Source organism: Cygnus atratus, chromosome 3 (genome assembly GCF_013377495.2).
Source record: "Cygnus atratus isolate AKBS03 ecotype Queensland, Australia chromosome 3, CAtr_DNAZoo_HiC_assembly, whole genome shotgun sequence".
In the NCBI taxonomy this organism is placed as follows: Eukaryota; Metazoa; Chordata; class Aves; order Anseriformes; family Anatidae; genus Cygnus; species Cygnus atratus.
In genome coordinates, this window is record NC_066364.1 from 92187485 (window position 1) to 92209026 (window position 21542).

Genomic DNA, 21542 nt, shown 5'->3' on the forward strand with positions numbered 1-21542 from the left:
AATATGGGATCTCTCTGGGTCTTGGGAACCACCATCATCAATCTGATTTTTGCAGACCCAGGAGTTGGACTCAGTGATCTTTGCAGGTCCCTTCCAACTCAGAGTATTCTGTGATTCGATTAGCTGGTGCATTGGCTGGAAGTACAAATATCCAAATGATGACTCTAAAGCATGGAGAGGCTGGAAGCAGTGGGAGTTGGTGGAAAGCTTTGGCCTCTTTCTAGAAGGCAGTCTGCTTGCTGGCAAGAAAGAAGCTACTGGACTGTATTTTGGGGCTGACTTTTCCAGTCTGTCTTTATTAAGGATCTGAAGAAAGGTTAGGAAGACTCTGATTTGCTTTAGTTTTATCTCTCCAATTACTTAAGTGGTAAAATATCTGTTTAGAAATGAAAACAGACAGCAGGGCTGGCTTAGTTTAGCTGTATGATAGTGACTTTAAAAACAAACAGACAAAAAAGCCTGGAAGAACCTTTGTCTTTGCAGGAAAATGCTTTATCAATGGTGTTCTCCGCCCCCCATTATTTTTGCTGCGCTGGTATTTGGTCTTGCAGAATCTGTGTGATTGCCTCCCACCCTGATCTAACTGCTGGTGAACTCTGAAGTAAGAGAAATGCAATTGACTGCTGTAGAATTAATCATATATTTGAAGATGAGGATATGCTTAACTATATGCTTTTTTTTTTTTTCTTGGACTGAGATCCATGTGCAGTAGAAAGGAAATATTCCCCTCCCCTTTGAAGCTTGCAGGAGGTTAACTGGTAAGTGTTGGCCTAGACAATTTTTTTTTGACGGACAGTGCTATTTAAACACCAAGCTTCTTAGATAAATACAATAAAACGGGGGCAGGGAACAGGTTAACAATAAATCCTTGTCTGTGAACCATCGCTAGTCTAAGACTGCCCTCTCTTGGAGACTATCAGCTGCTGCACTGTGCTCACATAGGTTTCTCACAGTAATCTTCCTTGCAAACCTCTGCTTTGTAACTGACCCTTGCTTTTATGTCGTTTTTAAAATGTTGGTGCTCTTTTTAGAGGAAACTCTAGAAAGTTTCAAAATAATGCTAAACGCTTTCTGCCACCTTCACCCCAGGTGACTTTTTCTTTTCTTACACACGCTCACACGTCCCAATTTGGGAACAAGGGAGGCTGATGAAGGGTTAAAGAGACAATATCTTTCAGAAGAACTGTTTAAATGTAGTGAGTGCAGAATTCCAAGGAGCCGAAGGGATGTAGATGACCAAATGTCACTGAATTTTTGAAAGGATTTTAATACTTAACTGCCTTAACACCATAAGAAAATTTACCTTGTTTTAGTATGTATCATTGTATATGCCTTAACTGATCAAATACAATTTGAAGTCATATTCTACTTAAAGGTTTCAAGTAACATCATCTTAATAGTCTGACAGGGGGACCAAGAAGACATTTGGGCATAAAGTTGTCTTTGGCTAAAATAATGCTGAAATGTTTGTTAACATTTAACTGGACTGGCAAGTTAGGCTGGTAGACCTGTTTATCCAGCCTAGTTCTGATGCCTAGGACAGAAAATGTTTATTTAATTCATCTGTCAAAGGAAGTGTTTTTGGTTTGTGCTTTTTTGTTTGTTGTAACAAAACAAAGTCCTTCTGGTGATCTAAGGTGACACAAATTTGTTGCGGCTGATTTGCAAAGCATTCTCCTAGCTTGCTTTTATAGCCTGCCTTGATAGATTCCCGTGAGTAGCTTATTGCTTGTTTTAAGGAGAAAATGCATTTGAATATTTCTGCTGGCCTAGGTGCTTGTCCATTTTACTCTTTTGGAACATTGCCAGGCAGCCTGATTTTGCCCTATTCTATAGGATATCCCGAGGTCAGAGGAGAGATTCTTGCACATGTTCATGTTGCTGGGCAAGCCAAATATACCCTCGGCAGTAAGAGCGAACCAACAGATAAAGGATATTAAGGCTTGCAGAAGGGAGACAATCCAGAGCAGTGCTGTAAGCAGCTCCATAAGACTGTGGCAATTTAACTTCTTTTCAGAGACATTTTCTCAGAGTGAGCCTACCTACCTTCAGGTTGAGAATCGTGAGGGGCTAAATTACTTTCTGGTTTGTCTAGGATAATGTTGTTATTAACTTCTTAATAGAATACTGGAAACTTAGGATCAGCTCAGTTTGATTTTGCTTTGGTGTCTGGGATGGACAAGGATTTTAAAAAAGCCTTTGAGCATCATGTATTCCTAACAGTGTTCTTCAGCTCACTGAAAGAGTATCTGTTGTCAGTTCTGCTTCAGTAATTTCAAAGGGAAAAATGCTTCTCCCCCCCTCCCACCCAGGAGAACAAGGAAACGAATTGATTAACTCTTGTTGGCTCACCAAAGTTGTAGTGTCTTTCAAAGATGTCCAACTATAAAGGGTACCGTGAATTTCTGTCTCTGACAAGAGTAGCTTTTCAAGGGTGAAATATTACCTTCTGTGTTCTTCTTGTAGCATGAACAATCTCCTCTTCTGTCAATCAACACTAGAAAATGCCCAACTTTTGTTCTTTTTGCACACACTGATGTTTGAGAATGCTTTCCTGTGGTGGCAGGAGCATATTCTTTCATAAGCCTGCAGGGGGTGGAAAATTATTATGGCCTCAATCCTTAATTCAGAGGTACCGAGTCTGTAGCTGCTCTAATAGCAAGAGTTTTAGGAGTATCCTTCACTAAGACGCTTTAGACTTTAAGCTAAACCAGAACGAATCTTTTAAGATCAGTTGTTCTCGCGGTGCTTTTCGAGCACCAGAATTATAACAGATGCCATCCTGATAGGATCCAAACTAGAATTGCTGCTGCAAGACTTGGCTTTGATTTGGAATTTCTACATAGGCTTCCACTTCTAAAATACTGTGGTAGCTTGTAGCTAACAAGCCACTAGTGCTGTGGTTTCTAACCACCGAGGTCTTGGCATGCCTCAGGTGAATACCAGGCAAGGCTTATTCTCTTGTATTCTCTTTCTGGCTGGGGAGGAAAAGCAGAAGCACAGGAAGATCAGGGTGTCTTTTAGCGTCTGCTCCACTGAGATGTTGGGTCTGATGTGGCTGTGTCAATGTCCTTCTTTCTCCAATACCCTCTGTATCCAGAAATGCTCCTGCTGCTTCTTTTCATATAAATTGAGAAGGAAGGAATGGGGAGGTGTGATCCCTACAAGCAACATTTCTCATACTGTCTGAATAGTTTTCTATTCTGTCCCTTTCAGCATTGAGCCTCTTGTGTGACTTTTATTGTCCCCTCAGCCTTGATGTCATTTTTTCCATTCACAGTCCCAGTAATTCTCTTCAGGATTATTAACATCTCAGTCTCCACTGTTCCTCTACATCAAGATCGAGTTTTGCATAAACGCAGCTGGGAATGAGGAGAAAGAGGAAGAGGACAAGGAGGTAGCAGCTTAGTAGGTGATGGCTGCTCAGCGAAGACTTGCTGGGATAAGTTGCTCTAAGATGGATTGAATCACAGTTGTGTTTTTTTTTTTTTCATATTCCCTTTTGTAGTATAAGGGCAAAATGTAGGGACTTTTGAACTTAGAATCACAGAATCATCTAGGTTGGAAGAGACCCTTAAGATCATCACGTCCAACCATCAACCTAACACTGCTAATTCTACCACTAAATGATGTCCCTAAGCACCATGTCCATGTGTCTCAAACACCTCTAGGGACAGGGATTTCACCACTTCCCTGTGCAGCCTGTTTCGATGTCTAACCAGCCTTTCCATGAAGAAACTCTTCATAATATCTAATCTAAGCCTCCGCTGGAGCAACTTGAGCCTGTTTGACCTTCTGAAGGACAATATCATCAGTCTCCCTTTATGCTGTTAGAGGAGAGCATCTTACGGGCTTGTAGGGTGGTTTAGTCAGCCAGTGATGGGCAGGTTCATGTGAAATGTACGGCTTGGTGTCATTAACCAGGGCAACTGTACAGGAGGTTTCTGTTGTTCTCTGAAACTACAGGGTTCCTGGTCTGAGAAAGTAAATGAGTCTTCAAAAACATCATTGGTTCTCTCTGTGTTTCTTATAGAAATAATAACAAAAAAGGTGGGTCAAGAGGGGGCTGTCACAGCAGGGTGCAGCTACAGATTGCATTGTGAGATAGTGTTCACCAGTCAAAGCAGGCAGCAGACATGCAACTGTAAGTTCTTGGAACTACTGACTGGCATCTGGTTTCCTGTACAGTTTCTTGTGCTGAATAATATGGTTGAGCTCTGGCTGTAGCCTGTCCCTCCCTAAAGGTATTAAGGCTGTCTTTCTTTTCCCTACCTATTGTCACGACTCCTGTAAGAACCTAATAAACCCGAAGCCTCTGCGAAACTGAGATTGAAATGGAGCAGATGGATTGAAAAGGGGAGAATAAAAACAAAACCCCTTCTGGTAAGAGGAGTAAGGAAGACAGCAGAAATGACTGACTCTGCTGTTTCTACTTCAACAGATGTTGTAAGGTTTTTACAACAGCTCAGTTTTTTGCATTACTCAAACTTTTTTTTTGGAATCTGATGAACCTATTTTGATATCAGACTGAAAGTAATACGTCCAAGATTCCTAAGCCAGTATCTGCTTTTTTGTTTGTTTCTTAATTATATTTTGTAGATGATATAAAAACATCCATACAAAGCACTTCCAAAGAGTGAAGAGTATGTAGTTGTCTCCCTTATTGTAGCCTCTGTCCCTGTGTATTGGCAAGGCAAGTTGCCAAAAGAGTAGCGCTGACAACGACATTTGAGTCCTATTGACTTGTGATCTATTTCCCTCCTTGGTTACCTACAACAATGACCACAATTTGTTCCTTTTTTGTGTGCCTGAGCTCAGTGCTGGGTCTGGGATAAGAAAGTATATTTGCAGTGATTAGTGGAAAACCACATCCATACTGCTTGACTGGCTGCTATCAACGTATATGTAATACATTTCTCCTCCACTTTCTCTTAATGAGGCATGAATTTGAGTGTAGCTCATCTTCTCATATTCTGTTTCTCAAGAAGAAAGCTGGAATTTTATCTGAGATATTTCCCCTGTGTCCAGTTTGATTGAAAGTGGCTAACAGATTCAAAAACAGTAGCAGCAGCTGAGATGAAAAGACTGTAAAAATGCTTCTTTTTAAGAGCTACGGAAAAAGAAACTAGTGGTGTTCAGGGATCCTCTTGGAAATGTTCTTTTTTCCTCTGCTGGAAGTTAGCTGAAAAATTAAAACTATTTGACTCTGCTGACGTTCAGGCAAATAAGGAACCAAGACTGGAAATGAAGCATCCTCTTTTCTGCTCAGTCTCTCAAGCTGTTCCCCAAAAGGTGGCAGTCTCTGCTAGCAGGAATGTGTCATGCTCTGACAGATGGATGCTTTTCCCTAAGGTTCATTCAGTTCTGTGTTCTGCACTGGCTGGGCGTTTTTTTTTTCTCTCCCCTCCTCCCCCCATAACCTTTATCTTTCAAATGAGACCAGCAGCCTGTATATTTGACAAATATTTGTCTAGCACTGTAAATGCACACAGACTTAAAAATGACCTTTGAGTTAAACCAGAGCAGATTCCCACATAAAAAGGAATTAGTTCGAGTTACTTTTTTTTCTAAACTGTATAAACAAAAATTATTAGAATGCATGCTATGAATGCTTCATCTCTGCATCTGTGGCTGAACTTCTACAGCTCTTTAAAATGTCGTCACAGCTACAACTGTTCTCCGAAGACTGCCAGTGGCCTGGACCTATGCTCTCCAGGTATATGCAAATTTTCTGGACTTTTCTGGTGTTCTCTCAGTTTGGGGTCAGATCTGAAGGACTTGAAACTGTCCCTGAGTCATAACCCAGACCCCGTGAAGCTGGTGCTCCTTGCTTACTGGTGCTGTTCTGATGGAGCTCTATTTTATATCTCTGCCTGGACTCAGTTGCTCCACAGACAAAGTTATTCCTGAGCTACTGCTGGATCTGACAGCAGCTACAAGCTTGTGGATGCTGCTGCAAGATCCGGCCAGTGGTCATCACGGGATGAGGGGAATGCAGTTCATACCCTGACATTTCCATCCCCCTGCCCCCATCACATCCTTATACACATGATTTCCTCATCTACTTCTGTAGTCTTCTCCCTGGAGAGCTCACAATGAATCTAAGGAAAGGAGTGGAAAATGCCTGCCAAAGCAGCTAATTCTGTCCTTCCATTTGGGGACAAGAAGCCCAAGTTTACCTCTTGGGACGCTCTCAAAGACATGCACTGGTTGTTGCTTAAAAACAAATGAAAAACAGACTTCCCAGAGTGGATTTTTTCTCTTAGGAGACTGGTGATTGTATTTGAGACCCTTTTTGAGATAGGGGGAAATTAACAAGGGTATTCTAGAAACAAATTCACTGGGCCTGAGCTGCTTTTACTGTGCAGACACTCTAATATATCTTTGTCTTTACAGCATGGCAATTCCCATATCAGTCAGATTGGTCTAAAAGGATCTTCATATGAATAATAATTCAGACTAGCATTGTACTTCTAAAAACTTCATTTAGCTAAACAGAAGTGTTTGTGTCAGTGTTTCTGCTCCAGGAATGTCTCTCCTATTTTTTTCCTCTGCCTTTCAAGTATTCATTGGTTAAGAAATCTGACTTGCCTTCACTTAAACACTAGACGACTTAGTGGGAGAATTTTGTTTGTTTCTCTGTTTCTTAAAGAATGACGAGCCCTGCAAAATCGTGAGTGCAAAATCCAGTACTCTCCTCACTACTGATTTTCTTGAGGATTCTTTGGTTCCACTGTTGACAATTGCATTGAGGCTTCAAATGATGGGATAAATAGTCAGAAGCCAACAGCACAGAAAATGGCTAAGGTTTGCTCCACATCAGAGAAGGCAGATTAGAGCTAGAGAAGGTTCAGAGCAGAGCAGTAGTGATTGTCAAAGGTTCTGACCAGCTTCTTTGTAACAGCAGATAGATATTGGACTTTTTTTTTTTTTTTTCCCCTTGGGAAAGATGCCACTAAGAAAGGATGGATGAAAGACTTATGCTACAGGCCATGAGAAGATGAGTAGGACTTCATTGCTTGCTGCTGCTTACCATATGAAATTCAGATGGAGTTAAAAAAAAATTTTAGGGAGTCTTGGGGTAAGGATGGTGATTTGTAGCAGTATCTAAGATGCTGAGCAGAGCCTAGAGGTGGTAGAACTTAACATGCATTTGAGTCCTGTGTTTGAGGAGTCTCAGAGCTGTGAACAGTGTTGACCTTGGAAGAGTAATCTTGTGAAGCATTACCACATGCTTGTGCTAGTCTACAGTTTTTCCCCAAGCAGCTGTATTTACTAGGGTCAGAATCAGGCTACCTGGGCTTCAGAGACTGATGTGTCTGAGAGAAGATGCCATCCAATATGGGTGTTTTGATTTCATTGTGATTTTTTTTGAATATCAAAATAACTAATTTTTACATGGTAAGAACCAGTTTAAAAGTAAAATTAGTGTGGTTTTAAGTGCTTTTATTTTTTTAAGTCACTTTATGACTAAGTAATTTTCCTCTGTTTAAAGAAATATTTTAAATGAGTAATAGGAAATTAGATGATCCGGAATATTTCACAATCAGTATAGAAATTGCTTTCCTTTTTTGCTCTCCCCCTGTTCTTGGCTTGGCCTGTGTAATTCCTCGTTAGGGGCCAGATTCTGGGAGATGAATGTCCCAACTCCCACAAAGTTTCCTAGAGGCATTTGGCAGGGGGAACAAAACCCAACTTTTTCTATTACACAAGGTTTTCTCTTTTTTTTTTTTTCTGTTTTTTATTTTTGTTCAGCTGATCACTTTCTGGAGCATTTGCTTTGCTTATGTCTTGCTCAAACCAAAAAAGGAAAGAAAGAAATCAGACACTCTTTCTCAAAAATCAACCAAAAAAAGCCCCCCAGCTACGCTGATTCCTCCCTTGTGGGTATGAGTGCAATGCCTGTGTTGGCCATTCACACACTGCAGAGTTATTTAAATGCAGACAAGTTGCCACTATCGTTAAAATCTGTCATGACAGTGTTTCCATTAACATTTTAAAAACGGTCCTTTTCTTTCTTTCCTAGTATAGTTATTGTGTTTATTTGTCTGTTGATATTTGGGACTGAGTGAAACATGGAAACCTACTTGGTTTGATACTATCTAACTTTACAGGGTGGTGGAGTGGTCAATAATCTTTGTGCCAGATTTTTGGTTTAAATTATTTGACAGTGTCTTTTCTTAAAACAAACATAAACCTGGCCCAACTATAATTTGAAGTATTAATACAGTTAAGTAAGTAGAACACTTTTCCCTTTGTTATACTTCCATAATCTACTAGGGAATAAATTTCCTAATAAGATAAGGAAAGGAATGAATGTTAAATGCACAATGCTTTAAAATAGACCTGGAGTTCTAGTTTCTTGGATCTCTGCAAAGATGTTTGGATCAAAGCTTATTTCTTTAATGACAAATAAATTGCATTAAGCACAATTATATGCCTTTCATAAAGATTCAAAGACAGAGCTTGTCAGCCATGCAAATATTTTGGTACATGCATTACAGGTTTCTTCTGGGCTGGGCAACTTCTAATTTAATTTAAGAAATGAGTAGGGGAGAATCATATTTATAATAATCACTCTTTCAGAATAAAAGAGTAGGAGCCTGTTTGCTGACTTCAGTGAGCTTTAGATCAGAAACAAAATTATCGCCGTTATCTCTAATGCCCTTAAAATTATTGTAATAAACTTCCTTTTCTTCTCTTCAGTACCCACGTGCAAAATCTTGTAATCTCTGCTAATTTTGAGGCAACAGTTTCCCTGACTCTATTAGAGGCTTTCCAGAACTGTGTTAATGAAACAATGAGACATGACAGGTCGGGTGTTATGGTCTAATAATGATATGCCTTGGAGGTTAATGGCACTTGGCTCACAGCCTCATGCTAATAGTCAGTGAGCGCAGCTAACTGCCCAGGTGTAACATTATTAATTTATTTTGGTTTACTCCAGGCTGTATGTACATCATCAAAACATGCCATCCTTCATTCTTCTGCCCCAGTGTTGCCTGGTGTTTGAGGAGAATGACAAGGTTTAGCCAAATAGAAGTAGTGTGTCTCAAATTGGTGACTTTTTGAGTGAGTTTCTTTGCTGTGTGCAGGGAGCTGCTTCCTGCAGGGAGGACAGGAGCTGGGATGGGGTGACGGGAGCCTTCATCCTCTGTGGGGACAGCCAGCCCAAGGCGCTGTGCGTCCACAAATGTTGCGCTTTTTATGTACTTGAATGGTTGTGTGTTCTTACTGCCAAGAGAGGTAATGATACGTGACCAGTGAATAACATGCATATAATCAGCTCAAACCTGGGAGAGAGGGAGAAGGATTTTGAGCTTAGGTGGACTAGTTTTGGAAGAGGAAGAAACCTCAAGGCTTAGGAGCAAACTGCATTTATAAGTTCTTTTGGGTTACTATTCAACCCCTCCTCCAAATCCTTCTGCTCTATAGAGATAAGAAAACTGAAACCAAACCACCTACTTCATATTGTGTTAACACCACCACATAGGCTTGGGGATATGCAGCAGTGTACTGAGTATATATGCTGCTGCATATGATGCAGATGCCAACCTTGAATGAGACTCCACCACCTACGGTTCTGATTTTTGAGTTACTTAACAAAGCCAACTGCTGCCCTACATCTTGCAGAAAAGGGCCCAGAAAAGCAAATTCAGATCTGTTTCTTACCCTTCCTGATGAATTTTGCTTGTGGATAAATAGGCTTGGGACCCCAGCGTTCATTTCAGTGACTGCAAGTGTCATCACGTTAAATATGTAGAGAATTATTTTTTTCTACTTCAAATCAGTTGCAGAAGTGACTAACAGTCACTTCTAGGATGAAGTGCCTGTAAGCAGCTACAGTGATGCTGTATATTTTGGTTAATGTTTGTCTAGTAGAGTGATTTCTTCATATGCTATGTTTTTTGTTTTATTAGTGTTAAAAATAGGAGCTTCTCCTAGTAGTCATATAACTGGGTTATGTGGTGATGTTGCCTGCTGATAAAAATAGACTGTTAAACGTGAGAAGGAACTATGAATTCATTGTGCAAAACAAATCCCTTAAATGCTATCCAGAAAAGGGTAGGCAACAGATTGGGAGTAAAGAATATTAATATACGGTCACTGCAATGTAATGCCTCCTGGCCTAATTCCTCCTGCTTGAAACTTCTGTTCCTGAAAAGAGTACAGACACAGCTCCTGTGGGGTTGCTGCTGCTCTGCTCTCCACCGATGTCTGGAGCAGTGTCGCTGCATGAGAGCGCTGTCTGCGACCTACCCACATGGGAGACCAGGTGGGCCACACTGGAGGGCGCTCAGGAAGCCAGAGCTCTATTTCTGGCTCTGTCAAGGACCTGGTGTATGACCTGGGGAAAGGCACTCTGCCTCTCCCTGCCTGCGTTTCCTTTCCTGTTTATGTAGGCTGCACACTTCTCAGGCAGAGTTTTCACTGTGTTTAGTGTTGAATGTCTAGTTCTCATCTCTTAAGGGCTGTGGCCCATAGGCCTGATGGTGAATAAATTAAGAGACGGGGAGGTCCATCGTGATCCCTGATGAGGGAGTTGTTGCTGGAGAACAGCAAACACATCTGCTCTTTCCTGTGGAAAATAGATGGTTCTCGTTGTCATGACTTATTTTGTTGCCTGTTAAGTTGTCTTGATCTAAGTTCCAGAGACTTATTAGTGTAGTAGCCACTGCACTTTTTTTTTTTTATTTTTAAAGGTGAGAATGGACTTGAGAAGGTAGGGTGCTGAAACAGTAATTTGTAGCCTACAGCTCTCTCTTTGGGAAATAGAATATATTATAAAATGTGTTTGTGGTATGGACTAGGGCCAACAATTTCCATGTGAGTAGTAGTAATTTAGAAAAAAATACCTTGCTAGGGGAAAATATGTGGTGATGGTTGCGATGTCCTGAGATAGGCAAGGCTGCTGCATCTGCATGGCCCCAGGTCCAACCAGGAGCGGGGCTGACTGTGTCTTCCCAGAAAGCACATGCCCACAGCACACGTACACACCGCGTATATACATGACTGGCCACACAGATCCCAGAGGCACACAGAGCACTCATACAAACAGACAGTAGCAGTGGCTGCATCCTGAGGTTGCAGCCCTGCTCTGGTGGCTGGTACAGGCTGCTCCGCTCCTGCATGCATGTGCACATAGAGCTGGCCAGGGACTCCCCTGGCCCCATGCTCTTGACCCCAGAGACACCCCTGGCTCCCAGGCCAGTTACCTACTCATTAGCTAGTCCAGTTTGCTCTTTGCTATCACTCGCACACCTGCACTCACTCTGGGGTTGTTGCACAGTGAACACGTGGGCCTTCCCACCCATGGGCTGACTCCAGTTGCTGGCACTTGGATCTCCATACAGGCACATGTGCGAAGAATAGAAAGTCCTTCACCTTGGAAAAGGTGGAAATGAATTAAATAAGATGGGACAGATTATGCTGCTCACATGCAGAATATGACCAGACAAATGTACCGACCAGCCACCTGTTATGGTGGTTGTGACCGACCTTTTTTTTTTTTTTTTTTTTTTTTTTATCCCTTTGTCTCTCTATTTTTCCCATGTTTGTTCACCCCCAAATCACCTAAATCCATCCTTTTCCCACCTCTGGTGCCTTCCTAAACATCCCACAGTAAGTCTCATGCGATCCTGAAATGCTCTTCCCCTGCATCCCATACATACAGGCAGCAACCCCTTTCCATACAAAAGGTGCCCTAGTGTTGGCTTATCAGCTGTCATTGGTTATGTTCACACTGGAGCTGAGACTGCTGTGGGACAGTCCTGCAAGGGCCCTGGATGGGCAGTCCCTTCTTTAGAGCCCTTAATTTGGGTTCCCACCTGCTCGTGTGTCTCCTGCTCATCTGGGCTTGCAGAGGTTGGCCCCTGATGGACTGATGGCTCCTGGGCTGGGCCTGGGAGGAGTCAGGGCAGGGTATTACTGGGGCTCTGCTTCCTGCCATTGCAGTGCTCTTCTGTGGGTGTGCAGACAAACTTCTATCACATAATCTAACACACCTGAGGCTTTCTTTTTTAACTTCATAAATGGCTAGGGAAAATGTGAGTAAGCAGGAAAATCCAAATCTGCAACTGGTTAATCCCAGGCCACACAATATGCTTAATGTCTGAGAAACACATGTATCATCTTTGTCAAAATGATATAGTGAAACCCAAGGCAATATAATGTAGCTACTTTTGCATATTAGCAATTCAACTTTCGCCGTCTATTATTTTAAATATCGTTCTTTGAACCGTAAGTACAAAACCGTAATTAGTAGGCAGAGCAGATACGGCAACTTCAAAACCAGAAATCAAGCGATGTTGCCTGAGGCAACATAACCGCATCTTGGTTGTCACTAGCGTGTTGCAGAGCCCATAATGATACACGGAAGTGAGTGACTTCATGGGAAGATGAGATAGGAGGCATTTATGAAGGTTAACACGATTTCAGCACAAAAATTGAAGGGATTTATCTGCTGCTGCTGGTGTTGGTAGCAAACTCGCAGTTTTGTCTTTGTGGTGGATTAGGTTGCTTATCCTGCCAGTTATTTGTCAGCCTCTCCTCTGTAGCAAGGAGAAAGCCGGCAGGTTCCCCGCCTGTATCATCTAGTTACCAAACTCTTTGTGAGTCCCCGGCCTTCTCGTCAGCCTGGGCAAATGTCAGCCCTGAAAACAAATCTGCTCTCCAGCCTCAATGTTTGCAGAAATGGATTCTTGTCCAAATAAACAAGCAAGCTGGAAGAAATGCACAAATTGTGAATCTTTCTCTTTCGTGCGATGCTGGGTGGTGGTTGCGTGTTTAGCACAGAGCAGCCTTGTATGAGGAAACACTCGCTCCAATTTGAGCAGGCTGGGTGCGGGGCTGTGGCTGGTTAGAGCTCATGCAAGAGTTGTGTGGAAATACAAAGGGATTAGTCTACGGCAAGGCAGAATCGGATAATCCGATAGCATCTCAGGTCTTGTCCATACTGAAAAATTGCACTGCCCCAACTATTCCAGAGAACTGTTTTTATGTAACCCACAAATACAGTTGAACTGGTACTGCCGGTGCTGTGGTATTTCACGTTAGAATGTCTTTCCCATTCCCTCCTATATGTGAACCATGAACTATCCTGATACAAGGCACTTAACTAAAGCTGTTGTTTCTGTGTCATTGTACCAATGGTCACAAACAAAAACGCTTTCTCACTGTCACAGTGGCTGCCTGCTATGTGATGCAGCATGACCACGCTTCGCACGCATGTGCGCGTGTGACAGTATGCATAAAGCCTGACTGAAGTCAATAGACCTTTACATGACTGATAACAGAAGGAGCCTTTTAAGTGAAAACCACCACAGATGCAGTCATCTCTGTGCACCGCCATCCAGAGGCCCCGAAAGCTCAGCCTCCCGCCCTGCAGCCTCCCAGCAGCAGCTGCATCGCCCTGGGCTTTGGCAGGGAAGGAGCCAGGATGTCCTGGAAGGCAGGGAGGCTGCTGTTGAAGTGCAGCTCGGCCTCCTCTGCATGCCTTTTCCCATGCCGGCGCTCTGGAAAAAGAATGTGTAGGGATGAGGTTTGGGCCGCAATGGGTTACTTGGAAAAGCAAAAGTTAAGGTTGTGAAATTTGTACCTGAAGCATAATATAGAAAGAGAAAATGGCATTAATGATAACACTTTGTGAGGCGCAAGGGAAGGGTGGAATAGGGTAAACCATTCTGCTGTTACTTAAAAAAATCCCTTTTATTCCTTGCAGATTATTTTCCAGGTACAAGCACGTAACAGCAGTTAGTGGTGAGGTGCCCTGTACCAGCAGCACTCTGTCCTCTCCCCAGACAGAAATTAGTTTTATTGTTCTGAACATTTTCAGATTAATACTATAATGTTTACTTGCAGAAAACTGGTTATCTATGATGATCTTGTTAAAGCAAGAGCATTTCAAAACAAAGCATTTCAAAGCAAAGTTAAAACATAGATAAAGGTATTTTTTCCACTGGTGACCTGATTATTCCCCTCTATATTTTTTATTCTGTATTTTGATTGGGTAGCTTCTAATTTCTTTTCCCTTCCTCTGATAAATAATTTTTAGATTTCATTGAGGTTTTCTGAACTGAAAACTGATGCCTGGCACTTTTTTTTCTTTCTTTTTTTTTTTCCCACGAGAACCTCTCACTTTGTGGTTGCTTGAGGAAGTTGACTTAAGCAATTTAAAATGTAGTCGTGGCTTATTTAGAAAGAGACACTGGCCGTTAACACAAAAATACATGCCTAAATATGCTAACAGGTGCAAGAGCTGTCTAATCACATGATGGCTACAGGAAACCTATTAACCATAGTGTTTGGGTTAAAGACAGGTCATACTGATAATTAAATACAGAAAGTAAAACTTTTTTTGCTGTATCGTTTCTTCTTTCTTTTTTTCCTCAGTTTTCCTTGCCACTGATTCCACTTATAGCTGGAAGTTGAAGTTTTCTGTGTTCTAGATTTAGTATGAAAGGCTGTGACACTGATTAAAATCAGTGACAGTCCTAGCTGTAGTAGGAACAGAAATAGAGGTGTGAGGTTAAGCAGATGTCAGCATTCATTATGAACTTCTGTGCTCTTTCAGGTTTCAGGTCACAGTTTCCAAATTCTTTCTCCACGCCACTTGGTGTCTATAAAATAAAGCTCGTGGAAAAAATAAGGCTAGTGTCCAACTGCTTAGGTTGTCTTTGGATTTCATGTAAGGCAACTTTTTTGTTTTGTTTTGGATCTAGAGCTTTTCTTCCTTGTTATAAGGAGACAGCAATAAATAAATACATAAATCTTTTGACTAGACTTCATAATTTCAGCTTCACGAAGGAGGGGCCCTCTTCCATACTACCTGTTCTATACCAGCCCTACAGAACACCTGCATGACCAGAAAAATAAAAAAATAATATTTTTTTTTCTTAGAGAGTAGGTCTGCTGGCTTTCTGCAGCCCAGATTTCTGTAGGCAGCGGATCCCTGGTTCTTTGCCTTTAGGTGTGATCCAGTGCATTTCACACCCTTACTACTGATGTGCTTACTGATTGAAGGTTCAATGTGCATGGCACCATTTCACACGTATCTTTGATTTTATTTATTTATTTCCAGTCGTAAGTTCTAGATGATATAAATTGCCTCACGGCTGATGTCATCTTGCCACTGTACCTAATTTTGAATCATCAAAACATGTTCATGGAGCATTTGGAAGCATGGAACAGCTTGGAACAGCATGGAACAGTCTTCTTTTTTTTTTTTTTTTCCTGTTTGAAATCTACTTCCTATGAGTCAAATCCCAGCTTCTCTGGAGCCTCCACACACACTACGCGTTTTCGCTTGAAGTTGTGAATGCCCCATCCAGATTTCCCAACTCCTGTGCAATTAAAAATACATATAATCAGCTGTAGGAGAAACTGTAGAGAAGGGGGCAGAAGAGTGACTTGGTACTATGACTACAGCTTGCTTTGCTGTAGTCTCTCATCACAAGTCTATTACCATGTTTGACTGGAGAAAGTATTCTGGAAGACTGGGGCTCTACGTTTCAGTAAGGGCAGAAAGAAACAGTAGTTTGTGCCAGATTTCTAACAACGGTGGCAGATTTTTATATGTAGTGACTTTTGTTAGTAGAAAATAAGGGTGGAAATAGAGTTATCAGAATGTCATGTCACAGGCTGGAAACAGGGCAGATCTGGGCAAATGAGATGTGGAAAAAGGATATTTGCATTGCAAAAGTACTCTCAGTTCTCTGCTACTCTGTGCATTATTGAAAAAAAGCCACAACAGATGGAGCAATATCAAATCTCTTCCCCAGAGAAGAGGAAGCCACCTTCTACAGCTCGTAACAATGCTCGTAGGTAGCTAAAATTTCATTTGTCTGTATTTCAACATCATCTTTTATTTTCTTATAACTGCTTTAAAATGGCTTCCTTCAGGAGAGGATTTGGAGACTAAGTAGACATATTATCATTGCTCTTTTTACATAGCCTCATGTTATTCCTCACATACGTGAGGAAACAAATGGCCTTCTCAAGAGTTTTATCAGTGACGCTTTCCTACTTAAGTAGTCCTGTGCTCCAGTCTACATGCCGTGGTGGTCCCCGCTGCTCGTGTTCTGACTCGGGTTTGGATCAAGCTGGGTGACTGTTCTACCAGGGCAATAATAACATCAGGAGAGGAAATATGGGCATGGTATTAAATTCTGCCCAAAGAGGCATACTGCTCTGTCCACTACAGATACTTATCTATATATAGGATAGAGTTTGAATGTTGAGCACCTCTTCTGGAACTATTGTGGGTACATTGGTAGCAGGGCCGTTACATCCTAGACATGCAGAGTCCTTGTCAACAGCTTGATGGAAGTTTTGAAGCTGGCTAGAACAGAAGAATCTGTGGCAGTCACACTGCGCCTATCTCAAGGCAGTTTTACGAAAAGGCCTGTTGATGTAAAACATGGAAATTGAAGATTGTGTGCCTCAGTCACAGAGGACTGAATTAGAGCCTTTCATTTCTAAATACACATCCCTCTTCTGAGGATTCACAGGAAGCTTGTGCAGAGCCTTTTTTGCTAAGCCAGTCAATCTGTGCTGTATTTTCTTGAAAGCACTTTTGTAGCCTGTTGATGTCTTTGATCATCTCTCCTCTCCTGTACAGGTCTCTATCAAGTGCATTACCTAATACAGACTTCTGGAGTTTGCATGCGGGTTGCCAGCAAGCATAATAGAAATCCAGGATTCAAGTGACTGAAAGAAATAGGGTTTTATTTTTATTGTAGGATTGGAGCATGCCCAAGTGATGTAGCAGGCCCCGGCACTCCTTTTCACTTGCCCTGTTCTCTTTTATACTCTTTCCTCCCCTACTATACCTCAATCTGTCAATCCTGCCCTTCTCACCAAGCAACTTTTGCAAAGGACAATCAGAGCACTGAGCAGCGTTTTCTGAAAATACAGCATCTGTACCTCTACTGTTCCCTCTTAGGTCATTCCAGCAGTGGTATCAGTCATTGTCCTTGAGAAAAGATAGTCCTTGGAAGCTGGAGAAGAGACAGATGTAGCTGTGGTTCTGTCCTCTGCCGTCTAAACAGAAGGTGTTTGAAGATTTGTTCGTGGCTCGCTGAGATGACCGCAGCACCCTGGAGGTAGATGGGAGGCTAAAAACCAGCACACCCTTCATACTCTTGCATGCCTGAATGCAGTGCAGGAAGTTTAAATCACTCTGATCCTGTTACTCTTGCTAATAGAGGCTCCCTGTTGATGTAGAAAAATCAATAAAACAGTGAAGGACTGACAGTGTATTTGGCCTCCTGCAAGAGGGAAGATATTTTGTTACAAGGTGCACAATACAATCGGTTAGGCAATGCATGTGAGACAAGAGGCCTGGGATAGGTGATCTTACAGGTGTGTGGGATACCCGGTGAGCCTGAATGTGGCCATCTGCATAGTTATGAGTCAAATTCACCTGGTTCACTGAATGCGAATCAGGATTGGGACATGACTACTAAAAGCAACAGATGTATCATAAGATACTAAAGCCAAAGTACAAAAAGTATTTGAACATTACTATGGTTCTGTTGACACAAGAAAATACTTTTGTGCTCTACTGAATTCATGCTGTTCCACAATTAGAGGCAGAATTGAAAGCCGTAGATTTCAGAGATCCTTATCTTATGTCCTAGGTCCTGTTGAACTGCTATTTTGTTGCCATTGCGTGGTAAAATATTTGTCTTCTGGAGTCTGTGGTTTTTTTTTTTGTTCTTTTTTTTTTTAATAACTTCATTCCTTGTCTAAAGTACTGAACGTCCGTAAGATGGGCTATATATCTGGAAATAATTAGAAAAACACTAAATAGATAAGCAGGAGGAAGTCCTGAGAGACAGAGCACGGTGAAATACCTTACCTGGAAAGAGGTTACAGCAGTTCCTTTGTAAACTGGTATCTGGGTGTGGTTCTCACATCCCCATTTCTTTTGTGTCTGAAGCAATAACAGATCACAGAGATATTCACCTGAGCCCCATAAATATACATTAAAGAATAATAATAATAAAAACACCAAGAAACAACTTGAAGTATTTTTCTTCTTCCATCCTGACAGCTGCATTCAGGAGCAAAATTTAACAAAGTGCTCTTCAAGTTTGTTGCTTTTAAATGTTCACAGTGAATGTGAAAGAACATTTGTACACGTTATAATAGGGAATATTACATAAAGCATTTTAGTCTCTGAATACTTAAGTATTGGTCACTGTTCAGTATGACCATTTTCACTTTATTCCTAGAGAAACTAAAGCAAAAAATGCCTGTGTAATTTCTTCTCTGAGCTACACTGGAACTTCACGTCAGTGTAAGGGATAAATTTAACTTCAGTCTCACAAGCAGAAGTCTGCATTACTACATTTTATATTTAAACCTACATTTTAGCTCAGAATTTAAAATAATTAAAAAATCTTGTGTGCTTCTCTGACCACATATGAATAATTCTTTGCTCGATTTTTATTTTATCTGATTTTGCTTACTCCTCCACCCCCATGCTTATGGTGAAGCAGGTATGATTACTAATAAAATCTCCACAATGTTTTGGCACCGTTTATGCTTATGAAGATACATCACATACTCAGCCTTCTAGGATCAGTTAAACCAGGGAAAAGTACTTACACTAATTCAAGTGGTTTATAGAGGTGAAATACCTGGTAATATATGAGAATCCTTAGAGGGCAAAGAAGTGACCAAGAGCACTCACACACATGCTCTCCCCATATCCCCAGCAAACCATGGTTATAATTCATGAATTCAAGCCTGAAAATCTTGAACAGAACCAAAAAAGCAAGAGGTGAATACTTCTACCTTGCAAGAACATCTAAATGAACAATAAAGAGGAGGATAATGCATACTCGATAGGAGAGAGTATAGTTTTAAAACTGGGCCAGTAGGTCTTACCTCTGTGTTAGAACTCATTTTCCACAGGATGTGTGGGAGAGAGTTGATGGGGAGTGGGGAGGTAAAGGAAAAGCTCCAGCAGTGCCTTTAAGCCCTGTCATCCCCCCGTGACAAGGCTATGTAGATGACCCAATGAATAAAAACCAACAGTTCAGGGAGACAAGGTACCTGTGATTTCAGTACAAGACAGGTGTGCCTTTGGCTATGAACAGTGACTGACATTTGAGAGTGGGCTGTGTGATTACTTTTAACAAAGAAAATCTGAAGCTCAGTAAAGATGTGAAGAACTTGGATGGGAACCTGCTTACTGGGCAGCAAGCCATGTGAAAGAATAATTTCCAGCTTGCTTGTTTGCCTGTGAATGTTAAACTGTATAACACAAGGTTACTGCCTGTCCAGCAGTTCCTTAGCAGTATTAGGAGTTCACTTTGCCCTCTCCCTTTTGGGGTTCTTTCTCAGTTACAAACTTGCTTTCATCTGAGTAGATGATCTACACTGTCAGTTGTTGCATGGGGAACAGTTCATGCTCATATTCCAGAGAGAAGAATCCCTGATCCTGATTTTACGAGAAATACCAGTCCTAGCATGCTGTCAAAAGCCATCGGGCTATCAAACTCAATCCTGTGTGGGGCATGCAAAATTTGAGGTATCAGGGATGCCAAGTCTATGTTTTGTCTGGCGTGCGAAGGGTGAGGGCGTGAAACCTAATAGACAAAATTAACAATGCATTAGCTAGTCCATAGATTTCTTTCATCTTCTTTCAGTGAGCCTGCATGTCTCTAATGAGGCCTTTCTATGTTACACCAAGATCAAGGGCAGCCCTATCCTCAGGGCAGTTTGGTGGTGGCTCTTAGAAGCCCTGTGGAATAATCTACTTGACCTTGCCAACAGAGTGAACAAGGAGAAAGATTGGCTCTCACAAGCTGAAGATTTATCTTTATGAATACTGTGCCCAAAGTGTACACGAGGTTGTATCTTGAGAAGACAGCTCTAACCACTTAGAGAAGGAAGGTATTTTTCTAGTCTCTAGTTTCTCTGAGATTTGCTGTCCATTATATGGATTAAAAAAAAAAAAAACATACCAGAAATAGTGATTCTTGCCAGCATCTCAGGCAGTTGTGTATTATAAGTGATAATTATGCTTCTGGCAACAGGTTAAGCCAGATGTTCAGGAGCAGCAGCAGTTGGCAAAGTTAGCTGTTTCATGGTGTGATGGAGTGATTCTTGGCATCTTTTGAGGGAAAGAGGGCATGAAAATAGGGAAAAGTTACATAGACTATAAGGTGCAACAATATACTATGATGATGGAAATGTGTATCAGTAGTGGAGAATGGAGAAACTTGAAAATGATGGCGGCTCTGAAGAGGATAGAAAAATACCTCCTGGGCGTTTTTAGTCAGTGATTTATGCTTATCAAAAAGAGCCATTAGGAGTGGCAGCTGGATCTATTTCAAATAGTCTAGCTCTGGATTGTGGGAATATGGCCTAGAGGCTTTTCTTCCATCTTAGGTACTCACAATTCAGGCACTTGGGATTTCTTTAATAGCAAATTTTGTGAGGAAAGGAAATAAAAGGTTACACTGGAAGGTCACAGATACTTTACCACTGGTGCGGTGGAGGGGAAATGTATGATTATCTTGGGTCTAAGATTTCTTGAGCCCTCTTGTACTTGTGTAATTCTTCTGACTCTCCTTCATAAGCAGCACAGGAGGCATGTCAGCAATGGTGGGAGCAGTTGCAATGAAAGCCACTCACGATCACAGTGAAGATTTTCTGAGCTTCCCATAGATAATTGGATAATGCAGGGAAAACTTTTGAAGGAGCTTTAATCTTGAGGGCTCTCTGTTGGATTCACAAGCCAGTTTTTAACACTTGTCTCTATGGGCAAGACAATGTGATCAGTTTTTGGGTTTATTTGCATTTTGTGCCATGCTTGAAAATGTTCCAAATGAGATAGTTTTGCATCTATAAGTATGCCCAGACAGTCCATATTGTCTCAACTCTATATTTGCATAAATAATTAAGTCTCCAGACCAGAGTTATTTTGAGTCTTGTCATCCCTGAGAAGGGCAAACAATTCGCTCTCTCCATTAAATGCATTTTCTGCAGAGTCTGTAAGGAAACTGAGTAGCACAAAGAAAAACATATGTATTTGTGTTTTTTCCAGCTACAAAACTTTAAGTGGATAAGGTTTACATACTGTGTGGTGTAGCTGTAACTAAATGTGATATAATTCAGCTTTATTTATCATTCAGTCTGAGATTTAGGTTATGTTTACATAACTGAATTGTCGGCATTTATGTATGTGAAACACTTGGTACCAGGCATCTGCCCTCAGAAGCCCAGTGTGGATCACAACGGTGTGTAATCGCGACCAGTTTCTCACCAGAGAAGCTTTAAATTCCAGCACCCAGGGCCTCTCATTTTAAGATCTGGTTTGCACTAAGTCATAACGTTTTCACTTAAAGTACCTTCAAACGAGATCTGAAATCTCAGTCTTTGGTATTCATGCACGTTTGCACATGAATAAGCTTACATAAACAGGCATTTCTGTGCTTCATTACTTCACTTTTCTTAGGTAAATGCTTACAAGAAAATATGCACACATCTGAGAAAAGCCCATTAAAAACTTATTTTCACTGGTAAGC